The sequence below is a fragment of the Danio rerio genome, chromosome 20, assembly GCF_052040795.2.
Source record: "Danio rerio strain M-AB ecotype USA chromosome 20, GRCz13ab, whole genome shotgun sequence".
In the NCBI taxonomy this organism is placed as follows: domain Eukaryota; kingdom Metazoa; phylum Chordata; class Actinopteri; order Cypriniformes; family Danionidae; genus Danio; species Danio rerio.
In genome coordinates, this window is record NC_141040.1 from 36,783,670 (window position 1) to 36,810,443 (window position 26,774).

At 36.3% G+C, this 26,774-nt stretch overlaps 1 protein-coding gene across 1 annotated transcript in view; it reads right to left on the reverse strand.

Annotated features, from left to right (window-relative positions):
- si:dkey-6f10.3 overlaps positions 1 to 26,774 on the reverse strand; it is a 131,765-nt gene that overhangs the window by 73,252 nt on the left and 31,739 nt on the right. The window contains exon 2 of the mRNA XM_087298397.1: positions 6,111 to 6,245. The gene's annotated coding sequence lies outside the window, so the exon portion shown is untranslated. The remainder of the gene's footprint in view (positions 1 to 6,110; positions 6,246 to 26,774) is intronic.

A 26,774-nucleotide genomic window follows, 5' to 3' on the forward strand; every position in this document is an offset into this window, starting at 1 on the left:
CCATTTTGAAAATGAATATTTTTAATCATGTATTTTGGTGTATTTGAACAAAACAGATTTATTAAACAGATATTTATTAAAATAATATTTTAGTCCCCAAACATATTTATATGTTAAAAGATAATCCAATTAAATTCAAGGAAACATTGCAAAATAAATTACAACTTTAACAAAATTTCAACAAAAAAAAATCTTTCTTTTCTTTTTTTTTTGCTTCTTCTAATTTTTCCTCTTTTTTAAATTTGTATTTAATATTTTTATAACATACTGTATAAATTTGCCTGTACTAGTTTGTGGACCGTTATCGTAAGTTATTTTGGTAAATAAGCTCCAGATTTGGCTTCACTACTGACTAATCTAATTTAAAATATAAATTTAAAAGATAGATTTAATAGTGGTGTACTTATATATGCTGAGCACTGTACCATTATTGGGAACTTTTTAAAAGTATTTTTGGCACACCTTGCTATTACCAGACTGGACCTTTAATCAAAAGGTTTCCTTCATTAGATGCCTTTAGTTATTTGTTGCATAGATAAAACAACACAATTTGGTCCACATGTACAAAATAGCATCACAACATTTGTCAACTGCACATCCATGATGCAAATCTCCTGTTTCACAACATCTCAAAAGTGCTCTATTAGATTGAGATTTGGTAAATGCAGTTGCCATTTTACTATGGTCAACTCATGTTGAAGATGTATTCACATTTGATGTTACATTTTTGTTTCTGAATACTGAAAAACAATAAAGCACTTTTTATTTATTTAATTTAATTTATTTAATATTATTTTTTTATTATTTTATCTTTGCTCTATTGTATTTATTTACACTGTAAAATATCTGTTAATTAAAAGTTTTTGTTATTTATTTACAGTTGCAAATTGCATTATGGCACCTTGATCTCTGCTCTGTCAACTTCTAATAATAATTCCTTACATTTATATAGCGCTTTTCTGGGCACTCAAAGCACTTTACACATTGGGGAAATCTCCTCATCCACCTGGATGATGCAACGGCAGCCATTTTGCACCAGACCGCACACCATCACACCAGAGTGATGAAGCCAATTATGATATGGGGAGGGTTAGAAGGCCATGATGGACAGAGGCCAGTGGGCAGAATTGGCCAGGATGCCGGGATTAAAAGGCTCTGTTCGAATGACATCCTGGGATTTTTAACGACCACAGAGAGTCCCCATCACTATACTGGGGTATTAAGACCCACACAGACCGCAGGTTGGGCACCCCCTGCATTTTTTCAGTGTATTCTTCTAATTTGTTAATAATATTTCATGCAATCAATCTAAAAATAATGATTTATTTTACAAAAAGAGCTATTAAAGTCATCTAGTGTAATTGTATTCATATTTCAATATATATTGGAAAACAATGAAACCGATTTCCAATATTTTCCAATGCCCTTTGGGTTTTGAGAGCTGACATGTTTATCCATCTGGAACTATATGTATCACAATATGGTCACAGTGTGATCATTAAAAAATGGACATGGTCATCAACATCCTAATACCATAATATTATATTATTATAGAAAATACATCATAACATTCCTACCAGCAGCCTAAACCATTGAAGCAAGGCATGATAGATCCATGCTTTTGCGCTGTTTACTCCAAATTCTGGCAATGCATAAATTAAGACTAACCAGACAACCTTTTTCCACTTTTGTGGAGCCCATGCAAAATGAAAAAAAAATCTCTTTCTCTTTTTCAGATCATTCTCTGTAATTTCTTGAGACGGTGAGAAAATACCAGTAAATCAGCAACTTCTAAAAGACTCAGATCAGCCCATCTATCACAAAAACAACTATGTTATGTTCAAAGTCACTTAAAATAATCATTCTTTCCCATTCTGATGCCTGTTTTGAACTATTGCTCACATGTACACATCAAATTGCATTGTAATTTCAGCTGAGTTTATAAGTACAACAACCTACATCCATGATAAATCTACATTTATTTTTAAATACAATTATAAATATACCTTAATGTGGAATGGGCACAGGAATTTTTTTTAAACACTTTGGGCCCTATCATACACTCGGCGCAATAAGGCGCAAGTTACTGTTTTTTGCCATGTTGTTTAAATAGCAAATCCATTAGCACCGCTTTGTGGACACTATGGATGTTCCGGTCAAGAAAAAAGGTGCGTTAAGGCGCATTGTTGGCATGTTGCCAAAGCAGGTCTAAAGTTTAGCGTAGAGTGCGTTAGTTGTGTGCCTTAAATGCTTACACATTGTTTAATACACACAGGACATACAGCAATACACAAATATTTTTACAAATGTATGAAGACAAATAAATATATTACAAAAATTATTATTTTCTACATAAATATAAAAAAAACACTGCCTCCATGCCCTCTTCATGTCGGGGGGCTTTTTCAGTTTATTCATGACGATTTGCATTTGTATAATGTTATTATTTTAGTATTGTTAATTATCATATGCATATTTATATTTGTTGAAGTAAAAACAAGTTTATATTTTTCCAACTGTCAGGTTTTGGACCAAATAGGGTCATAGGACGTATGTTTGGATAGAACTCAGTTTTTTAACCACACTTCATCAATATTGTTAATTTAATCCTTTGCTAGAAATTAAAACTGAATCTAGAAATAGTTTTGAAACAAATCTTTGCGCTTAACAAACTGAATTAAATATGTAGGCTAATCGACGTCTTAAGTAGAGTGCGTAAAACACTGTTTCCTTACTCCACAAAAGAAAGAGAAGTAAGGAGAAAGAGGAAGTAAAGAAGTTGAATAGAGGAGGCTCGTTCTTTTTCCTTGCGCTGCAGATGCTCTGTTTAATTGTTTTCTTGCTATTGAAGCATTTTATTTTTACACTTACAAAGCCCGCCATGTACAGTAAATAGCAAATGTGCCATGGTGCACCGCAACTGACTCTTAAAGGGAATGGGAGATGAGACTCTGATTGGTTTAATGCATGTTAAGCTCAAAATACACCAATAACTCATAAATAAGCACAGCCCTGTTAGACCATGGCGCATACCGTATTTATCCGTCCTTAAATAAGCAAAAGTGGACTTGCACTTTAGACTTTGTGCCTAGATCATTAAAAGAGCCCTTTATTTCTGTCCATTTGAGTATTAGCAGTCTGTCTGCTTAATATATGCTGATACTGCTCCTTCAACAGACATTTAACTGACTATCAGAATCTTTGCAAGTACATGTCAACTTACGCTAACCCTAACCTAACCCTAACCCCAATCTAACAGTCTACTTTTAATCTAATGAAAATTAGTTGGCATGTAAATGCAATGTAACTTAAATTCAACAAACGGACCATCAAAATAAAATGTGACCTTTTTTTTGTTCTGTCGAATGCACTCTTAAACTTTTTTTGTGAAAACAGACTTCTGCATAAAAGGCCATTTTTCACCTTTTACAGCAGTTTTTCATTTCACATATCTTCCACCATATTTCTGCTAATTAGAGGGAGTGGAAAATGAGAGAAGAGGTATGAAAGTACACTGAGACAGAAAGAGCAGAGCAAGTTAGAAAGTGTTCAACAGCGCTGTTTTGATTCAAAGCACACCATTACCTCAAGATTATTGACTGCAAATGTCAGAGAGGGAAAATGGGATTTGTAAGATGGTGAGAAGCAATGTGCTGGCGTGCAGGTGGGGGGCATGTATGTTGTATGTGTGTGTATGAATAGAAAGATTTAGTGTAGGATGTGGAGCCAAGGGCATTTTAATGATAAAGAACACTCGCTGTGAGGTACACAAGCACAGCAGCAAGTCTTCGACAAACACTTTTAAACTGTAATGTCACATCAAGGTTGAGGCACTAAATGCCTGGACATGCCATTTCAGCCAACAACTATTCCTAGAAACTGAATTAAGGCCATTCCACTAAATGTCACAATGTGGCCTTAAATCCAAAAGCCCTTGCTTCTAGTCAGCTCTGTTGTGTTGGTCATGAATTTTGGCCTGCTCTAACTCAACTCCTCAAATAAAAGCCTTCGATTTCAGAGAATTTGACTTTCCCATAGACCTCCGTGCACTCTTGGTGGAGGACTTTTAGGGTGAGTGCTCACTTGTATAAGAGTGTTGCCAGGGGAAATCACTACGATTGTCATGCATTGAGAACTGCTCTGGCATTTAAACGGAGCTCCTGAGACTAGCAACAGTAACTTGGAATTTTCAATCAGCTTCTCAAATAAACTCTTCTCATCCTGGCAACAGAGTCAAGAACTCAGTCTTCATCCTGTGCCGACCTCTCTTTTTCAAACACACATCTCACACATCTCTCTCTCTCTCTCTCACACACACACACACACACACACACACACACACACACACACACACACACACACACACACACACACATATACACACACACTCACACTCACACTCCTATTCTCTGGAGGAGAGCAGTATGATGACAATGGCCTATATTCAAACTCTCTGATCCCAAATCTAAAATTTCAGACTGATAATGATAATATGACTAGAGCTTTGAAGATATGTGAACAACATTAATAAAAAATCACCCTATTAAGTATTTTAGGAATGGTTTTGGAGGACTTTTATTCAGATACTAAGAAAATGTCAGATGATTTCATCATGTATAATGTCACCATGATGGTTTTACCAAAGCTCTATAAACAGAATGATTTTGCATTATGATTCAGCATATTAATTTTTGACCTGAAGTCCACAAATTGTTCACCCGTAAAATTTTTGTACCAAACTAATTATTTTCTATTTTACCCAGTTCATGTTTAATAATATGCCAAATGTATGTTAAAATTGCACAAACATTGCGTCAGAGTTGTCAATGCATACTGAGCCCAGTCAGAAATTAACCAAGGGTTTAAAGCCTGGACAGAAATGTCCCAAGATATGACACACTTTTGTTTGAATGATTTAAATGACTCTTGACAGATTGACAGAATTTAAAATTTAATCTTGAATACTCATGCCCAGGTCAAGTTCTATTGGGATCAGGTAAAAGCAGGGGAATTACAGCCATAACAATAGCAGATTGGCAAACAATCCAGTCCATATTTGAGTTTGCGCTCTAGAGAATGCCTAAGGTTTCCATTTACAATGTGGTTGTTTGGCTCTGAACAAAGCAGCCAATCACACATATATATCTTAATGCAATGGCTAATCAAACATGTTTATATGTGTCAAAATCCACTCACTGCTCAAAATAAAATGTTCGTGTTGCTATGCACTAGGGTTGGGCGATGTCACCCATTTTGGCATTGTACGATGTTTAATGTGCAAATTGTCGTCGGAGGCGGCGGCTGTGAATCAATTATTTGTGAATAATTAATTAATTCATAACAAATTAATTATTTGTAGCCTACAGTTTCAACTACCTGACCCGCATGGTCTTTGTTTTACCGATAACCAAATCATAAATAAATAAAGATAAGTTTCACTCAAATTAGCTCCTGTCAATCAATTTTTCTTGACTCTGGCATGAATAGGCAGAGTGATCTGTGTCGTTTACATGGTGTCAACAAACTAGGTTGGTAAAATAGGTGCACAGCCAACAGTATATGATGGCATTTTAAAACTAAGACGTATTAGTGTCGGTATAGGTAATGGACGATCGCATCGTTTATTGACCCAACCCTACTATGCACTAGCGTAAAGTTCAGAAGGGATATCCTCCTATAAACTCAAGTGATGTGTGGTGACAAAAATACCAAAAATATAACTTGGAACACTCTTACTAATTAGAAGAATCCTCTGAGTTTTTATTATGAGACCAAGCCTGATTATGTCATGCTCATTTTTAGAGGACAATTTCTTTAAAAATTCAGCCAAAAATAGAGATACATCAACTTCAAGTCACTAAACGCTTAATGTAGGAGTGGCTGAGGCCTGCAGACTTTTATAAGAAACAGAATGCTCATTCTTTGTAGGTGCATCTTTATGTTTTAGCCCTGAAAAGTTTAGAAAGTAGCAAATATCTATTAGTAAACAGTACAGGCCAGGGTTTCACAGTAGGTCTACAGAGGTAACAATCACCACCATCATAATGGAATATCCACCCTAGTACATCAAAAGAGCCAGGGAGTCTCATTCTAGTAAATAAGCATCTTACCTTTTCATCTTTGTGTCCTTAGATGATTCTTTTAAATAACAGGGTGGTTTATGTGACTCCAGCACCCTGCTGACATCATCAAACTCCTCTGCCCTGTCCATGACCCCTCTACATCACCTCAAGGCCTTGAAATCACTGAGAACAAAAATAACAGGAAGGAGAGACTAAAATATTTCATAGATTCTGTAGCAACATACAGATACACTACAGTACAAAATAACACTTGCACACTTCATTTCAGCTTGCTCCTTTTCATATGGGGTCACCACAGCGGAATGATCCATCAATTCCTCTGGAACATTTTATCAGCAGAAGACTATTCCCCTAAAAGTGCACTCGGGCAATCCACATTGCTGGGAAACGCTCTTAATTTTCTTTCTTTCTTTCTTTCTTTCTTTCTTTCTTTCTTTCTTTCTTTCTTTCCTTCGTTCTTTCTTTCTTTTGTTCATTCATTCTTTGTTTGTTTGTTGTTTCTTCTTTCTTTCTTTTGTTCATTCTTTCTTTTTCTTTCTTTTTTTCTTTCTTTCTTTCTTTCTTTTGTTCTCTTTAATAATTTTTTTCCTTTTTTTCGTTCATTCTTTCTTTTGTTCTTTCTTTCATTCATTCTTTCTTTCATTTTTTCTTTCTTTTGTTCCTTCTTTCTTTTTTTCTTTCTTTCTTTCATTCTTTCTTTCTTTCGTTCTTTCTTTCTTTCTTTCTTTCTTTTATTCATTCATTCATTCATCCATCCATCCTTTCTTTCTTACTTTTTCTTTCTTTCGTTATGTCCAGTTTACTTTGTCCAATTATTTTTGGATTGTGTTGGAAACAAGAGCACCAGAAGGAAACCCACACAGACACAAGGAGCACATACACCCTCCTGAAAATCTTTACTGTGCTAACCAGTGAGCTATCATGCCACCCTAATTGCTAAAACCTAATTGCTAAAACATTTGTTAAATAATTAGTCCACTCAATGCTGAAAACTTGTTTAATCTTCTTCTAAAACTCCTCCTAGAGTTTAAGATTCATTAAATCTTCTAAACTTAGCTCAGACCTTCAGATTATTTTGACTCAGTAGGAAATTTTCAGTTTATATTTCAGATCTAAACCAAATGATTAAACAGCATTTCCCATTGTTTACATCCTTGTTTATGTCCTCGCTAACATAGCGTTAGCGCTAGAAACTGTGCATGTAATAGATTAATTTGAACAGATAAAAACACTTAAAGGTTGTGTCTCATAATCCACAGCTTTGTCTATTATCATTGGAAGAGTTTTTAGCCAAATCCAGCACTGAACTAGGCGAGATTCTGGAAGTTCTTCCATGATCAACATCTTAAATCAAAGTAGTTAGTCGTATGACTTGTTAAACAGATGACAACCATTTGTGGGAAATTACAGGCACAAAATTGCAATAAAATGACCACTGTAATCCTAGGGGAAAAAACACAGCACAATTAATTTAAATATTCCCCTGAAATAAATTTTGTGTCAGAATGGGACACTCCTACCTATGCATGCTGACAATTAGTTATTAAAATCTGGCCACAAAAAAAGCCATCTATGGCAATAACTCCTGTTTTGTCATTTGCGGTTTAGATGCTTGAGCTCGTAAAGCAAGAACCTTATTGGCTTTATATTTATGGTCAATGTTATTATTGTTCATCATCAGGGATTAAACCTTCAGAAAGTAATTGCAATCTTATCCTTCCACGGTGCCTTTAATGCCGTAGTAATAATGTATAAGAATTTCATTTTTATTGTTATGATTACTTACTTTGTGATGCAACAGGCATGCATTACACAAATTCACTGTGCATATAAATTTTCATGGCATTTTTATGGTGCGGTTACCCAACATGTCATACAGGTTTTGAAAAATATGAATAATAAACAGCACAACTTATTTTTTGGGGAACTATACCTTTAAAAGCTGTGTGAAATCCAAATTTACAATGTTTATTTTGCTATATTGTACACATTGCAAATATCAAGTCTGTTTGCTGGGACTTTAGAACTTTATAACACATCTGCAAAACAATTTTTAGTCAGTAATTTGGCCAAGACCACCAAAACATAAAGTGTATTTGTCACCGTGTGAGCCCTACTGCTCAAAATTATTAGTTATTTTTTAACCATGACAGTCAACCATAGATAAAAAATCTAATATTTGTTAAGAGGAGTCAATAGTAGGGTACATAGGGAAAAAAGAACATTGTACGTTTATTTTTGTATGAATGCATCACATGTAAAGTGCAATCTTGCCTGTCCAACAACTCTATTATACATTTTATATTCTTTGTGTTATTAAACCCCCTCAATTATTAGCCCCCATGATTTATTAGCCCTCCAGTTTATTTCTCCAATTTCTGTTTAATGGAAAGATTTTCTCAACACATTTCTAAACATAATAGTTTTAATAACTATTTAATTTCTAATAACTGATTTGTTTATCTTTGCCATGATGACAGTAAATAATATTTTACTAGATATTTTTCAAGACACTTATATACAGCTTAAAGTGACATATAAAGGCTTAACTAGGTTAATTAGGTTATCTAGGTAGGATAGGGTAATTTGGCAAGTTATTGTATAACAATGGTATGTTTTGTAGACTATCGAAAAATATATAGCTTAAAGGGGCAAACAAATATTCTAGCCAAAATAAAACAAATAGGACTTTCTCTAGAAGAAAAAATATTATTAGACATACCGTCAAAATTGTCTTGTTCTGTTAAACATAATTTAGGAAATATTTAAAATAGAAATTCAATGGGGGGCTAATAATTGTGACTTCAACTGTAATTGGTTAAACAGTTGATTCAAATTGTATTGCAATTGGAGGTCATTTACCAATATAGCAGACATAACAATGTCAATTTCAGATATTTATGGTGTAAACAAACATTTTTACAAATGTTTGATAATTGAATGGATGGTTTTGAGTGTGACGGCTAACACAATGAAAAACAATTGAGAAATTGTAAAGAGATTGACAGTTTGAATGAGAATGAAATCACCATTTTTGATCAAGAGGCCATATGCGATTAGTTTTAGTACTTAATGTTTGCACACATGTGCCAAAGCATTTGCAATGTGTTTAAATCAATAAGAAATGACAATTTGATGTGAACAATAAGCTAATTGTTCAGAGATTTAAACGTATTGTTTTGAAAAATATAAATTTCAATCAAGAACTAAACCAAAGCAATTGAGAAAAACTGTAAGCTCCCATAATTTTTGTTTTGTTTTGATAATATTGAGGTAACACGTTATTTTGATGGTCCATTTGAGTATTAGTAGACACTGTAGTATCTGTTGGTACTGCTCTTTCAACAGACATTTAACTGTCTATAAGAAACTTTGCAAGTACATATCAACTAACCCTAACCCCAACTTAACAATCTTTTTAAAATCAAAGGAGAATTAGTTGGCATGTAGGCCACTGTCAGGTCTTGATGCCCAATTCCGATTTTTTTGCCTATATCTGATATTTTTGCCTGTCTGTTTACGCGTTGTTTTAATTGTGACCCATATTCAATTCATGCAATTACACTTGCCATATAATTACAATATCGCGCGTGCATAAAGGCGGGTTCTAGCATCTGTGCCACACTAGCCACGATGGAAGAAATTGTCTTGTTTTTAGCTCTGCAAAATATGTGAAGTGCAGTATAAGCAGTGAATGGTTTAGCCCAGATTTACCCCCACGCAGTTTATGTAATGTTATGGCCCTAATAAGTGTGTGTAGTTGAAAATGTAGCCTTTGCCTGTGTGCCCACTGGTGGAGAGAATAAAGCTGTTCTATGTTTAGCCCAGAGTGCGTGTATTAATGGCGACAAAATAAAGCAAAAGTTACAACACGAAGTTTGCCCAACTTTAAAATGATATTGAGACCGAGGTGGGAAAGGGCCGTCATCGCTCTTCTTTCTGTCATTAAACCGCGGAGAAGCATCACATTGTCACAAGTTTAATGATGTACAGAATGGAATGCCCCAATAAATCCGATCTGCCTGTTTACATGACAGTCGCATTGTCACATATCCGATCTATATCTGATTTATTTACACATATAAAGGAGGCCTGAAACCGATCTCTGAATACCGGAATGCATGCGCTTTTTTTTCGTGTTTACACTGTCATAGAACAGATCCGATCTGTGTCACATATGAGCAAAAAAATCGGAATTCGGAATTCACAAACAAACGGACCATCAAAATAAATTCTGACCAGTATTCAGTTAAAATCTAACCATTTGCTTTCGAGTTGGAGTGGCGGTCTTTCTCTGGTGACATCAAGTGTTGCTGACAATATTCTTTTTTTTTTTTTTTAAGATTTATTTTAGGCCTTTTTGCCTTTATTAGATAGAACAGTATTTAGACAGGAAGCAAAGTTGGAGAGAGAGAGAGAGAGAGAGAGAGAGAGAGAGGTGGGGGGTAAGGTTGGTAAATGTCTTCGAGAAATGTCTTCGACCCAGGATTCGAATTTGGGATGCCCTGACATGCTATTGCACCATATGTCTGCGCACTAACCAATAGGCTATTGCGCTGACCCACAATAATATTTACCACGCCCCTCTTACCGTTAGTGTGCTAAGAGGGAATGATGCACAAAAAGAAAGCCCCATCCCTTACTCAATATTCTGTTTCATTTGGAAGCACGTTAACATACTGAAATAAAAGTCTCAGCAACTTCTGGTTCACACAGACTTTAAAAATCATATCAGATTTGACCTCAGAAAAGCTAGTGTGATTCGGCCATGCATGGCCACCTCTCAGCCCACCGTGGCAGAAACGGGAGAAGTTGCTGATTAGATCAGAGAGTTACTCACTCCAGAATGAGTCATTCAGACCGCATGGCAAGAATGCCAACACGTCACATGCCTTTCACTCTCCACTGCCCCTAATCAAGAGCCCTGTTCAGCAGATGGGTGGAGGCAGGGGGCTTCCCACGAATAGAGAACGGGAATCGCTTAAATGAGATAAGCAACAGCATGGAGGCCCTCTGCATCACTCTCTAATGAGGGGGAATTGAGTCCTGCAGGCTTTATGAGAAAACAGCTTGAGGAAGACTGAACAGAGAGGGTTTCCAAGGCCTTAATAAATGAATTGCATGGGGAAACGCTAAAGGTGAATACAATTTAAAACCTTATTTCAAAGATAAGAGCTATAGTTTTAACTGTAGCTGAAATCTGTAAAGAACAATTAAAACTAAACTGTGATAAATGTAACAAAATATACAGCATTACAGTTGCTAAATAAGTAGATAATGATTATTTACAATATCCCAGGCAAACCCAGGCAAGATGTTAAGTTCCTCAGTGTTTAATTTATTACACTGCCCCCCACAAAATAAATACTAACATGACATATTAAACCTATATAATTCTAAAAGTTTTACTGTGGAAAAAAAGTATATTGCAATGTACAAACAACTGAACTTGTGATGGCTAAGTAAAAAAGTAATTTAGTTGACAACAGCTATTAAAAGTTCACAGTAATAACCAATAATCTGAACATTGCAAAGAATGTTTCATATATTCTCCAGAAACATTTCTGGAGAATAAATGTCAGCTAAGGGTGCTTTCACATCTGTAGTTCGCTTCATTTGGTCCGCACCAAGGGTAATAAATGATTCATTGTTGCATCTTCTGCCGTCTTTGGGTCGTTTTCACACCACAATGCTGGCTTTGGTCTGAACCAGTTGAAACGAACCAAAATGGACTCATCTGTAAGGGTGTCACGATTCTCCAAATTCTCTATTCGATTACATTTTCGATTCTGAAGGCACGATTCGATTCGATTTTCGATTATGAATAATTAATTAATTAATGACCAATTAATTATTTGTATCCTACCGTTCAAACTACCTGACCTGCATGGTCTTTGTTTTACCCATAAACAAATCATACAGTAAATGAATAAAGGCAAGTTACACACATAATTACCACCTGTCAGTCACTTTTTCTGCAGGACTCGTGAATAGGCAGTGATCTGTGTCGTTATAATGGCGTCGGTAACAAAGAGGCACAACCAACAGGAACCAGCCAACAGTATCTGAGGTGTTCGCAAAAATGACTAAGTACAAGTGAGTGAAAGATTGAAGCAGTCCTCTGACTGCCGGGACCTGCTGTCTGGAGCGCAAGGCTGTGTATGCGTCTGTGTCTGTGTGGTCACGTGATGTGCATTTTTAGAGGTAGAGAGGAAGGAGGGCTGCTCAGAAATGCTACACGCCACTGTGGATGTCAAATCGTTGTCGTTCTAAAATGCCATTTAAAAACAAAGACAGTGTAAACAGGGCCTGAGTGTGTACTTTTCGCGAGCGGATTTGCAACGGGGGTGGACGGAGGATCGCAATGCCGGTGGTGTCTATCGGACGAACCGTACGTAATGCGTACATAGCGAAGCTTGCAGAACTGTGTTTTTTGTCGACAACACGAACGTTGTCAACATAACTCACTGGAAATCCAAAATGCTTACACACCGGCGACTTTATTGAAAGAGGAGAGGGTTTAAGTTCTGTCGACGGGTCTCCTGCTTCTGCAGTTTAACAAGCACTTCAACAAGCCTGTTTTTTCCCTCTTGGCAAGCCAAGCTGACGTGACATGGGGGCGTGGCAGCATCGACGATTCTATTTTTTGATTCGATAATTGAAATTAAGCATAAAATTAAAATCGAAATCGTGACACCCCTACTCATCTGACAAAATCCACATCTCTTATTGGCCAGATGTTGTTGAACATTTTTCATAAACTGCTTATTGATTGGTCAGAATTCCCTTGCGGGAAAATGCTATTGAACTCCCGCAGGTAAACAAAACCGGCAGACACAAAATGTCGCATTTTACTATGAAGGGACGACTGTGCTGACTGAATGTATCCCTGCTTTAGACAAACTATACATTTCGAGAATGGAGCAGCTGCGGCTGAAAAACAGGGTTTTAATGCATCGCTCGTCACTTCAGGAGGAGACGTGAATTCATTAAGCTAAACTGCGACATGGTCATCTTGCGGAAATATTACCAACGATCCCTCAGGTAATGTTTTCCCCTCTCTCTTTCTGTTGGTAAAACGCTGTCAACAAATATGTTTCCTCCATATCCCATAATGCACAGCGAATCGGCCTACGGCAGCTGAATTAGTCCGAAAGGCCAGTACTTTTTGCGGTTGGACCTGTTTTAGTACGAATCATATTCTCACCATAAACTATCCGCTCCAGGGTTCGTTTGAAAGCGTACCAAGACCACCTCTTCAAGCAGGTCTCAGTATACTTATTTGGTCCACTTTTGGTGCGCACACGAGTACGATTGCTGCATTCTCACCTGCCCAAACGAACCGCACCAAAAGGGAAAACGAACTCTAGTGCGATTCAATCGAACTAAATATGGAAGGTGTGAAAGCACCCTAAATTGAAATCTGTCAGGAAATCATTTTCAGTGATAAAATTGTACAAGGTTTTGACCCACATACTTAAAATCAAATCTAAGTATAATTTATGTAACTCTATAAATCATGTTATAGGTGACAGGGTGGTTAGCGCTGTCGCCTCACAGTAAGATGGTTGGGTTTCCTCCAGGTGCTCTGGTTTCCCCCACAGTCCAAAGACACGCAGTATAGTAGGGCTGGGTGATTAATCAAAAAGTAATCGAAATCAACATTCAGAACCTATATTCGATCAAATTATTCCAGGTTATTTTTTTTATTACTTTCCCTATTGAGTCACAAGTCATGTGACTCGGCTGAACTGAAAAACGATAAGCACTTTACAGCCAGATCTGATCTATATGGCGTTATTTCAATAACAAATGTTATGAGCGCAGTATTACAAGTTGAGAACCCATTCATGTAATACGAGCATGCAAATTTCTTTGCTTGTGCGCCGATTTCCTTGGTTCGTGCACAAAACTTATTGCGCACTCTCAAATATATGCTGCTTATGTATTTTCACTTTTTTAGAAGAAAGCGACTGTTGGTTTTAGGCAATGTGTGTTTTAGGGTGCTTTCACACCTGCACTTTTGCTTCGGAACCTGTCTTATTTGCCTAGTTAGTGGGGTTCGTTTGGCATACGTGAAACCACCAATCGCGCTTGGATCCATGCCAAAACAATCGCTCCGAGATCGATTGAATGAGATGGTCTCAGCTCAATTGAAACGAACTCTGGAGTGGATCGATTGTAGTGAGAAAGCAAACGATCCAAGCCCGGTTATTTCACAGTGTATTATGGATATGTAAAATGCATACGGCTATATGAAGAGAGAATTATGAGTATGGCGGGAGGTCATTCCAGACATCCCAAAAGTCTCCCGGAAGTTTCGGTAGTATCCCGGAAATGCATAGAGACTCCAGGATGCCCGCAAACGAGTGATAATCTCCCGGTAATCACGCGTCTCCCTTCCGGTCCTCAAATACGTCGCGCACCCTTCCCACCCCTCCCCACCACATCCCACCTCGCTCTTCAGACACGTCACGCACACCTTGTCAAACACCACCAAACCACCACCCCCTCAGACAGCTGAGCGGGACTTTGTAAAATAAACAGAGAATTTCTGACCAATGTAAGGAGAGTTTACTCACACATGACTTGTTTTAGCTCTTTTGGTCCGTTTGGAAACTTTGCAGGGTGAAAGCGAATCGCACCAAGAACAAAGAGCAACAATGTAACAATTTTAATCCCTCTTTTGGAACAACTGCATTGATTGACAGGTGTGAAACCACCCTTAATTTTAGTTGCTCAAAATTGATGTTTAATAAATGATCATAGATAGATAGTGTGTGTTTCCTTCAATGAACTTAAAATCAAGTAATGCACCCTTCATTCAAAAAGCTCTCGTAATATGCAAGCATATTTATAAATTTTTTTGGTAAACTATGAGGCCACAAATAAATAAATAAATAATAGTATAATAGTTTATTAATCGTAATTGAGTTCAAATGTTCATTTAATTGAGATTTTGATTTTAGGCCAAATCGCTCAGCACAATAGTGTAGGTGAATTGGATGAACTAAGTTGGCCTTATGTGTGACTGTGTGTGTGAATGAGTGTGTATAGATGTTCCTCAAACCACATTTATTTATTGCATCTAGTTATATTCATCATTATTTTATTGCATCTAGTATTTTATTTTACAGCCAAGACATTTATAAAGGTTTCAACACATTTATATGTATATGCGGTACGCTCCTTTTAATGGTTACCTTTTTGAATATCAGCAGTCTTAGTCCTCATCTCCATACATATCTGTACTGTTAATCTTGGTAAAGTTGGTTTATTTGTAGATTATTTTTGTCATGTACATCCCAGGAGCACTTTAAATATGGAGCTTCCAAGAGTAAGCCTGAGGTAAAAACGAAGCACCTGGAATAACGTGTGTGTGTGTGTGTGTGTGTGTGTGTGTGTGTGTGTGTGTGTGTTAGTGGGGTGGGTATTGGAGTAAATCAGTGGCTATGATTATACATGTATTACTGTATGTAGGATGAAATCATTCTGATGAATCTGACCAGTGTGTTTACATGATCTTTTGATTCACATTGCACAAATAAATAGAATTACTTGTACTATGGCTTGTTTTATTTGTTTTAAAAAGCAAGCGTAATATCTATATCAATATTAGATCCTAATTAGGAAACCGTGATAACACCACGCTTTGTGCTGTGCTGTTCATTTTTATCAAGCAGTAAAATTGCTCATTCACACGGCCAAAACGACTCCTCTGTGTCTGAGAGGCCTGATGGGACATTTTTCTGCTCCTTGTGGAAAGAGAATTTAATAAAAACATTTCATGTCATAAAGACTGGTCATTCACCTCATGTTATTATGCCATTGTACTTCACTCTACTGCAGGGGTTCCCAGACTTTTCAGCCCACGACCCTTAAAATACCAATGCCAGTGTTTCATGACCACCAAATTCCCCTTAGGTGGTTATAAATACGCAAACGTTGCTCATACAACAATAGGCATGTATAAAAACAAGCATATTGACGACACAAAAATGTGCTACAGTCTAACAGCCATATCATTTTTATAATCGTTTATTAATTTGTTTAATTTAATAATAACCTTGAATAAAGAAACTGGTGGACACAATGTTTTCAGCACAAGTATATTCTAATAATCTAGTCTAATTCTAATAGTTTATTACACATTTATTTGACTTCTGAAATCACAAAGAGTCCCTCTTGCCATTGTCCTATGACCCCCCACTTTTGGAAAACCACTACTCAACAGTTTTGTCAATCAATCAATCAATTGGATAAGAAGAGGTATACGAAATCCCCTCTAATCAAAATTGTATTTGAATCATGCTGAAGCTGATTTTGATAATCAGCGCGCGCATGCACGCACACACACACAAACACACACACACAGACACAGACACACACACACACACACACACACACACACACACACACACACACACACACACACACACAGACACACACAGACACACACAGACACACACAGACACACAGACACACACAGACACACACACGCACACAAGCGCACACGCACGCACGCACGCACACACGCACACACACAAAATCATTGAAATACATGATTAAAAGCAGAGATTAGCGTTTAGCTTTCATGGTGCAATGCACCCACATTCATGACAAATATGTCACAAGCATTTTCTAAAGCATGTTTAATTAACCACCTGTGCAAGATATTTACAAAAAAAAATACATCATAAAGAACTCTTAGTTATCTTGCAGAGTTATTAATCAACTTTAACATATGGTACCTTTCATTGCATTCCGTTGTAATTATGGTGCAGATTATTTTTCATTAGGCATCACTCCCATCACAGATGGAACAAGCACATATTTTGAGCGTTTTGAGCTAACAGTGTTTTATATCATCACAAATAACACGGAAGAAGTATTTTCCTTCTTTGCAAATGGAATTACAAAGATCTAAAGCTAAAAAAGCTAATAGAATATCATATTGAAGTTTACTTATAACCATATTTAAAGTCTGGAGGTTTTTATAATGTTTAAATCAATTTTTTTATGTTGTTCGGCCCAGGCTGTCTCAAGCGTATAGTGCAAGGTTTTTATGGCTACAGCAAATGCAGGCAGCGATTCAGAGTCACAGCATGGCATCTACTTTCTAGTTTGAGGTTTGAGCCAATGTTTTTAAAGCACAGTCATATGCCTGCATGACCGGCCTTTTCATGACCCCTGTTCCTTTCTATGAATGTTTTCTTTTCTATTTTTTTCCAGATTACTATGATGGTTCTGATGCTGGTAACCGCTATAGGTTCCCATGGATGGATGGAACGACCAAATAAGCGATAGTCTTGTAGAATAATGGGCAGATAAATACATATAATGAAAGCTAGAGATAGCTATAAACACAAAACAAATGATAGAATCGGACGGATGGATGTTCTATATAGCATTCCTATTAAACATATTAATAATTGAGGTTCACATGAGTACAGGAAAAAGTAAAGCTAGTGATGTAACAGACCTTGAGAGATTCTCAGGGACTCACTGCAAACAAACGATCACAATGGCGACTTTATGCGAAGAATCACCAAGGATGATTCACATCTCAAGGATCAAATTTATCGGCACAATCACAACATTTTGAAAACATCACATCTGAATGACATCTTCCAGCCATGTCTTGGTGGATTAGAAGTGTTTTTAACGGATCTCCAAAGCCCTCATCAAAGAAATGGCCTACACATAATGAGATCCCTCAGGTACTGCATACGCATTTAAGAGGGTCTAGAGAGTATTGGAAGCAGTAGAAGATGCAACAATGATACATGTCTTGAGGTGAGTCTCTATGACCTAAATTATACATAGACACAGTGGACCAGGTTCTACATACGCTAAATTAAATGTAATGATCTCACGGTCAAATTGTACAGAGCAGCACTTTTCGCTGTCAAACATCTAACCTAAAAAACAGCACTCACAGCTGCTGGGAATGCAGAACTCAGGCAACCTTTTGTTTAACCAGACACAAGTTAAGCATTAACTTTGTGGAACACCAAAATGGGTTACAAACAGATCCAGAATAACAAAGAACTGCATTTAGCGGCATTTAATTGTTAACTTTGCTCATCTCTGAACATGTCACGAGGCTGACACTTTAGCACACACTAACAGCTTCCCCTCCAGAGAGTCTAACACAGACGCTCTCTGATCTGAGAACAGGGGATCAACGCGTCTGTCAGGGGTTGTGGAAGAATAAACAACAGGAGCAAACTGGTTTTGAACGATGAAGGGGGGGCACGGGCTGTTATGTTGTCAGAGGAAATAGAATGTGCCGATCTGCCTGCATTTCCTCCCATGTGTTCAGCTGACAACAAAATACAACCCTAGTCTGGGAAAAATCATGGTGTTTATTTTTAAAAACCCAGATGAGCATGAATGTGACAGTGAACTCTTTTTGGCTTTTTTTTTGAGTTGAGGAACCATTTAATGATAACTAAGATTAAAACTTCAGATTTTTTAGTGTAGTACTGACCTGTAAAGGACAATATTGTGATGGATGCATATTTAAATTCACTCCAAGATTTGACCATCATTTCAAAGGCCCGTTTCGCTTTTTTGATGCAGACCTAGGAACGCAGTGTTCACAGTATTTTAAATGTATTCCACTAGCAGTGCAATCCCACAAGAGTTTGTATTAACTGAACTTATCCCTCTATGTGTGAACGCATCCTTAGTCTACACAGTTTTAACATCATTCCTGCAATATTCAATATAACATCTACATATCTATCAATCTGTCTATTTATCTACTCTTTAAAAATAAAAGGTTCCCGGAGGCACCTTCTGGGGTTGTTCACAATACTACACCGGCAGAATAATGAAACAATAACAAGAGTAACAGTGTGTATTAGACTGGATTCATATATATATTAGGGCTGCTCGATTTTGGGAAAAATTATAAATACGATTATTTTGGTCATTATTGTAATCACGATTATTCAAAACGATTATCAGTTGATGTCAAAATTATTAGCGCTCCTGAGAATTTTTTTAAAATAAATATTTCCCAAATGACGTTCAACAGATTCAGAAATTTTAACAGTATTTCCTCAGGAGTTCCTTCCTTATTTGTTTTATTTTGGCTAGTATAAATTTTGAAACCCTGTAATATTAGCGCCCTTAAGCAATATATATTTTTGATTGTTTGCAGAAGAAACTAATCTAATCAAACTAATCAAAACAGAAACTAATTAAGCCTTTGAATCGCACTTTGAATCTGAATGCTTGTATTTTGAAAAATATTTAGTAAAATATTATGTACTGTCATCAAGGCAAAGATAAAATAAATCAGTTATTAGAAATGAGTTATTAAAACTATTGTGTTATGAAGTCTTTCCATTAAACAGAAATTGAGGAGGAAAAGGGTTGCTTTATAGTTGTTTTCCACTCTGCAAAGGAAAGAGAAATAAATACAATAGAATAAAAATATGAAACAAACTGTGCTTTAAGCATCTTCACTGTAGGAAAAACACTTTTGCTACAAAAGTCCTTCAGTCATGAGCAGTAAGGGATTTTCTCCTTTTGTTGCTTAATTAATGATAAAAACAGGGCGCAGCTACAGTATTGTGTGGTGTCACTTTAATGGTTTCTCTTTCACGTGTCTTTGGATTCTCAACTCGTTTGTTTATTACACAAATGAGGGTTAATATAAATAATCACTAAACACCGCGTTTTGACACCTATTTGACCATAAAAGCGATCATGTTAAGATGACTTTAGATGTGTGTGTTCTGCTCGTCTCAGTATGCGAATGAGACCGAATGCTGACCGCATGCTTCTGACTTTCACATTAAGCATGCGGTCTTTTGCGTTTTTACGAGCAACAAATGTGTACAGCTGGAAAGGGGGCGGGATATGATGCAATAATCGTTTATCTCAATTAATGGTTTTTCATATTCGATAGAAGCCAAAATCGAAATCGAAATTTGATTAATTGCACAGCCCTAATATATATATATATATATATATATATATATATATATATATATATATATATATATATATATATATATATATATATATATATATATATATATATATATATATATATGTTTGTGTGTGTGTGTGTGTGTGTGTGTGAGTGTATAATATATATAATATATATAATATATATATATATACACACACACACACACACACACACACACACACATATATATATATATATATATATATATATATATATATATATATATATATATATATATATATATATATATATATATATATATATATATATATATAAACACGCTTATCATTTTGCGCTCACCACACAACAGCTATAGAAGCTATAGAAGGAGTGGAGAGACATTGATAGAGCCAATTCAGTGAATGGGGATAATAGGGAGGCCAAGATGGGTAAGGGCCGATGGAGGGAATTTGTCCAGGACACCGGGGTTACACCCCTAATCTTTACGAGAAGTGCCATGGGATTTTTGACCACAGAGAGTCGGGACCTCGGTTTAACGTGTCATACGAAAGACAGCTGACAGAATGGTGTCCCCTTCACTATACTGAGGCATTAGGACTCACACAGACCACTGGTTGAGCGCCCCTTGCTGGCCTCTCTAACACCAATTCCAACAGCAGCCTAGTTTTCCCATGTGGTCTCCTATGCAGGTACTGACCAGGCTCAGCCCTGCTTAGCTTCAGTGAGTAACCGAGCTGCAGGGTGATATAGCTGTTGAAAAGCTGGCTTTATTAATCTGTAAATAAGTTGAAATAAATCTAATACAATACACTATATGTAATTCAAAAAAACAAGCAAATAGTAATCATAATCTATATAATGTTACTGTTAGCTACTATGGCATTTGAAACAGACATTAAACTGACATTTTCACAGGAAAACAGGTATTTAAGTACACAAAAGTATATGTACTGTGTATTTCTTTCAGCATTTTAACCCACCATTACTAGCACATTCAAATTTAGTTTTTGTTATGTGAAGAAAAACAGACGTTACTACTTAAAATCGCTCTTGCATACACAAGCAGATGCGCGAGGGCACCAGAGAGCACTCATACATTTTCTTCTTCTTTACACCAACATCAAAAGTATTATTTTAATGATTATTTCTAAAAAGTAAAAAAAAATGGAAATCACAAAAATGATTTTACGATGATAATTAAAAATGAAAAGAATTTTTAAAACCTTTACGCTAATTTTTGTTAGTGCAGAATTTGGGTTTATTCATTCATTTTCTTTCGGCTGAGTCTCTATTTCAGGGGCCGCCACAGTGGAAAAAACCTCCAACTATTCCAGCACATTTGATGTAGCGAATTCTCTTCCAGCTGCAACCCAGTACTGGGAAACACTCATACAATCTCATTTACACACACTCGCACTACAATCAATTAAGTTGATTCAATTTACCTATACTGCATGTCTTTGGACTGTGGGGTAAAACCGAAGGCCCAGAGGAAACCCACGCCAACATGGGGAAAATACAATCTTCACACAGAAATGCCACCTGACCCAGCCGGGACTCAAACCAGCACCCTTCTTCCTTCTTGACCCCTGATTAATAAAGTGACTAAGCCATAAAGCAAATGAATGAATAATAAAATGTATATTAATATTAAAAATGTAATAATGGTTGTTATTATTATTTTTTTTATTACTATTATTATAAACACTTTTGTATAATAAGAAACATCTCTTAATTGCTTTAGAGAAAACCAGAAACTACTTGCTTTCCCCTATTTACACTTTCTTTAATATGACTTCTATTAAAATCCAAAAGTTTAACTGAAATGTAAATGGCACTCTGAATTGTATTCTGAAACCCTGCCAAATAAATGGAAGAAGCAGCTGATTCTCGATGCACCTCGACCAGAGCTTGCATGTCTTCACGTTAAAAAGTCCAGACAGGTGTCAGAGAAAAACACTGTCTACTGACTGAAGGTAAACAAGTGCATTGACCAACAACCGGCAATATAATTATTGCTGAAAAGCCCAACAGAAAACACCAATTACCAGTTCCTGTCATGGCTTAGTCAAGTCGTTTGCTCTTCACCATCCAAAAAGCTCCAGCTCAGCTGGATCGCTTAAAATGCCATCTTGCTGTTTTTCCTCAGACACTTTCCATTTGGCAGATGACATGAAAATGTATTTAATCATCGGAGCGGCCTCAACCCAAAGCTTATAATTTAACAGCTTCTGTTAGTCTGACATACTTTCTCATAAGAAAACGTCCATCTGCTAAACCTCCCCGCACCACCTCAGCCTCGGCATTAACCCTTCTGTCTGACAGCCAGTTATTAGCTCATTCTCTCCGAATGACCAGTCATTTTGAACTCTCGCTTTTCATTAGTTCCTCACCAGGCTTTCTAATGGGTCCAGTGGCAGATAAGCACACATCTCAGGGTTAGACGCGCAGCAGGACAGGATATGGCAGTACAAGGCCAGAGCACTATAAAGTTTTAGAAAAACCTCATATGAAATGCCACAGAAGGCAGCTGGCCCATAACAGGAAACCCGTCCTGATAATAGTTATTTGCCCAGTGATAGGGAGTAGGGTTGAGAGCGCTCTCCTCTCAGATAAAGGCACAGGGAGCACGGCCTACTAATAGTATCGAAGTGTGGAAAAAAGTGGGGGTGAGTAAGGATGGCAGCGCTGAAAGCAGAGAAGAGGAGAATGAACTGTCAGTGAGCTGCTCCATCAATAGCACTGTGTTGTGGGAGTTCTACAAAAGGCCCATAAGGGAAATGTGTGAAAGAATTGTCAATATCCTCTCTTCACCCGATGAGGGAACACAATCTATAATGCCATCTCAGAAACAACTCTTTCTTGCAGGCCTAAAAAAAGTATCCTCTGTGCCCTCTGAGAGAGTGGATTAAATTGTCATTTTGGCATAGAAGCTGAACTCGTATGGTAGTCTAAAGCAAGGTCAGGGCCCTTCAAGCGCAGGAACGGTTTGGAAAGCTGACCCGCTGCACTCAGTACCCGTGACTCACTGTGACGGAAAGAGACTGACGGGCAGTGTTATTGTTGTGTGCGTCAGAATTTAGGAGCGGAGGGATATTTTTAGGTCAGATCTTACCCTTGGATGTTCCATGTAAAACTTTCCAGATAGTAACACTATTCCTAGTAGGATCCTAATTAATATTCCCTCTTGAGGGTCTGTGAAACGACTCGACGTATGAAAAAATCTGTTAAAGTGAGTTAAGGACACAATGATGAATGCATGCTTTTTTGAACATGCAGGAGAATATAAGGGCTCTTGGCAGGATGGGACATATGGTTTGGAATTCCCTATCCTCAGCTACCATACTAAAGCTATTTTTCTTTCGTTAAATTGCTATGGTAAAATCTAAAGATCTGAGATTTTTTACTAGAAACAGTATTTAATTTACAGATTTAATTTACTGTAAAATGTACTGTAAAAACATTATTTACATTTTTTCTGTTAGGATTTTAAGTTTTAATAAATTGGTTGTTTCTTCTTATTTATTTGTGAAATTAACTAAAAAAATTGTAAACTGACATTTTTGTGTATCTTTGTATTTCATTACAATTTGAGAATTATTCTGAATAATTTCTTTGAATTTTGTTATATAAAGTCATATGAATTCTAATCATTTTTCATATGCTTTGGTTTAGAATGGTAAGTTTTGACCAGTTTAAATAGCTTAATGATCCTTTCAGTCAAACACATGATCAGGCTACTCACAATGCTACACTGGCAAAATAAAAACATAAGAAGTCAAGTGTTAATAAAAAATTTATATACATTTATAATTGTGCGTAAGGCCCAATGGACACCATTTGAATTGTTTATAAACAAAGTTGAAAAGTAAAATCTTACATTTTGGTGCTGCTCAGTGGACCATGTGAGATTATCCAAGAAACACAGGTAGTGTACTGAATGTTCTGAGGAGAGAAAGGTTTAAGGGTAACTTCATTAATGTGTAAATGAATTGGGAAAAACAACTGAGGAAAATTTAACGCAATGTAGGCCTAACGTTACGTACTTAAACTAGCATGTGTAATAATTTAACAAGAAACTGACAACAACAAATAGGCCTGGCTAAAACTAGTTTTACATTTGGTAGTAAACATAAGTACCGGTAGGAAACAGGTATTTATGCACACAAATTATATATTCTGTGTATTTGTTTTGGTAATTTACCCCCGTTCGTTGCATCCAGTCAACCTCAGTGATCACGTCAAAAACAAACAGCCAATGTTTGAATTGCGCTTGCGCGAGGGCGCCAGAGAGCACTCATACAAGTTCATTTTGTCACCAACATCAAACGTATTGTTTTTATTATTAATATTTAAAAAGCTTAACAATATTGTAAAAACAAAATCATTCAGAAAATTAAAGACTAAAATAACAACAATAATAATAATTTAAATAAAAAAGCAGTGCAAAATTTTGGTTAAAATACTGTAAATGTATTTACAATTCAATGAATAAAGTAATAATGTTTTGAAGTAATAAGTAGTTTGAATCTTTGCTTTATCAAACTACTTATTTTAAAATGAGCTGAAATAACTCAATTTTGGAGATTTGTTTTGTGAAACGGCTGTTCATTCCACTGTGGCGACCCTTGATTAATGAACGGACTAAGCCAAAAAGAAAATGAAAGAATGAATGTTTTGTTAAACTTAATTGTTTTATGTTCTTTGGATGGTTTAAGATGCTACTTAAAACTCATCTTTTTAGGAATGTTTTTAATTTGTGATATCTTTTATTCTTACTGTGTTTTTTGCAGATATTTTTTATTGTTTTACTGTGCTTTGTTGTTTTTACATTCTTTTAAGCGTTTTAGGTTTTAGAAAAAGCGTTATAGAGAAAATATATTATTTATTTTTTTAAGTTTTATTATTATTATTATTATTATTATTATTATTATCATGTTCAATCCATTTAAAATTATGTTAACTCAATTGATTTGTGTTGGGGCAACATGAATGAATTGTTTGGAACCCTGCATTTTTACAGTGCATGGTATGACTGCAGTGTCACGGTTTCAGTGGGTAGCACGATCGCCTCACAGCAAGAAGGTCGCTGGTTCGAGCCTCGGCTGGGTCAGTTGGCAATTCTGTGTGGAGTTTGCATGTTCTCCAGGTGCTCCGGTTTTCCCCACAGTCCAAAGATATGCGCTATAGGTGAATTGGGTAAGCTAAATTAGCCGTAGTTTATGTGTGTGAGTGTGTATGGATGTTTCCCAGTTGGAAGGGCATCTGCTGCATAAAACATATGCTATAAGTTGGCGGTTCATTCCTCTGTGGCTACCCCAGATTAATAAAGGGACTAAGCCAAAAACAGAAAGTGAATAAATTAATGAATGGTATGATTGCAAGGAGAACTACAACAAAAATTTCTTGACATTATTTCACAGGACAATGTCATTGCTTCTTGACTTCTTTCAAAGATAAACGTTGTGATGGAAAACGTGTATGTGCCCAGAGAGCTGGTCAAGTTATTTTAAGCACAGACCTTATTTTACTCATGAATTGGAAAGCCCCAGAATGAAACCCAAGGGAACATCTTGAGAGAAGTCTTGCAGGTTTTGACATCGCAGCTCTAACAAAGAGTCACACAATCTCAGAAATTTGATAAATGATGTAAAAATAAACCAGAACTTTAAATAATAATTGTATAATTATATAATATATTAATAATTATATATATATATATATATATATATATATATATATATATATATATATATATATATATATATATATATATATATATATATATATATATGTTGTTGTTTTTTTACTAAAATGTTCTCTGTTTTTTTTTTTTTTTAAGTTTAAATGAAACACTAAATCTGAGCTTTTCAATATAGTCTCAAGCTTTTAGTCCCCACTGTGTATATTACAATGTTTGCCCTTTTCTATGGCATAATAAACACAAAATAGAAACTCTTCAGGTAAAACCTCTATATACCTGCTAGAGGATAAGACAGATTTAAGTGTGTTTATCTGTATTCATGCACAGAGGGTTTACATACACCAACTGCTAAACTCATAACATTATAGGGAGAATGATTAGTTATCTTGGCAGCGTTTTATATGAAGCCCATAAAATACTGCTTTCTCAAAGCCTAAGCCTTCAGCTGGATATATTGAATACAAGACTGCCACATGGTCATTGTTACCAAAAGCCATTTTTCTCCTGGTTTCCATTCCTTCGCTCCTCTCATCCCTCTTTCCTGCTCTCCTTTGTTCGTGCTTGACTTGTTTTCCCTGGTGTTCTTATATGATTACAGCTTGCCTGTTTACTGCAAATACGGCCCATCTCTGCATTTCCAGGAAAAGTGCAAAAATCCTCTGGATATTGTGTTGTCCCTCCATTATTTCCCTCACATCCTTCTCTTCCATTTCTTTTCTGTCACTCTCTCACACATGCATCGCAAGCATTCACACACTTGACACCTAGGTAAGTCTCTTGACGTACGCTGCGTACCTGAGAGTGTATGTATATGTGTGTGTGTGTGTGCCAAAGCATCAAGATTCTTTCAGGGTCCTCTGCATCTGCCTTTCAAATAGATTATCTCTCTCTCTCTCTCTCGCCATCTCACAGATAGGTAGAGCGTCTATACATATTAAACACAAATGCAGACTACATAACCACAGATGGGTATATTACTGAGACACAAGGGTAATCCATTTCATAGGTGGTAATTGGATCTGTCTTTGCAGAATAA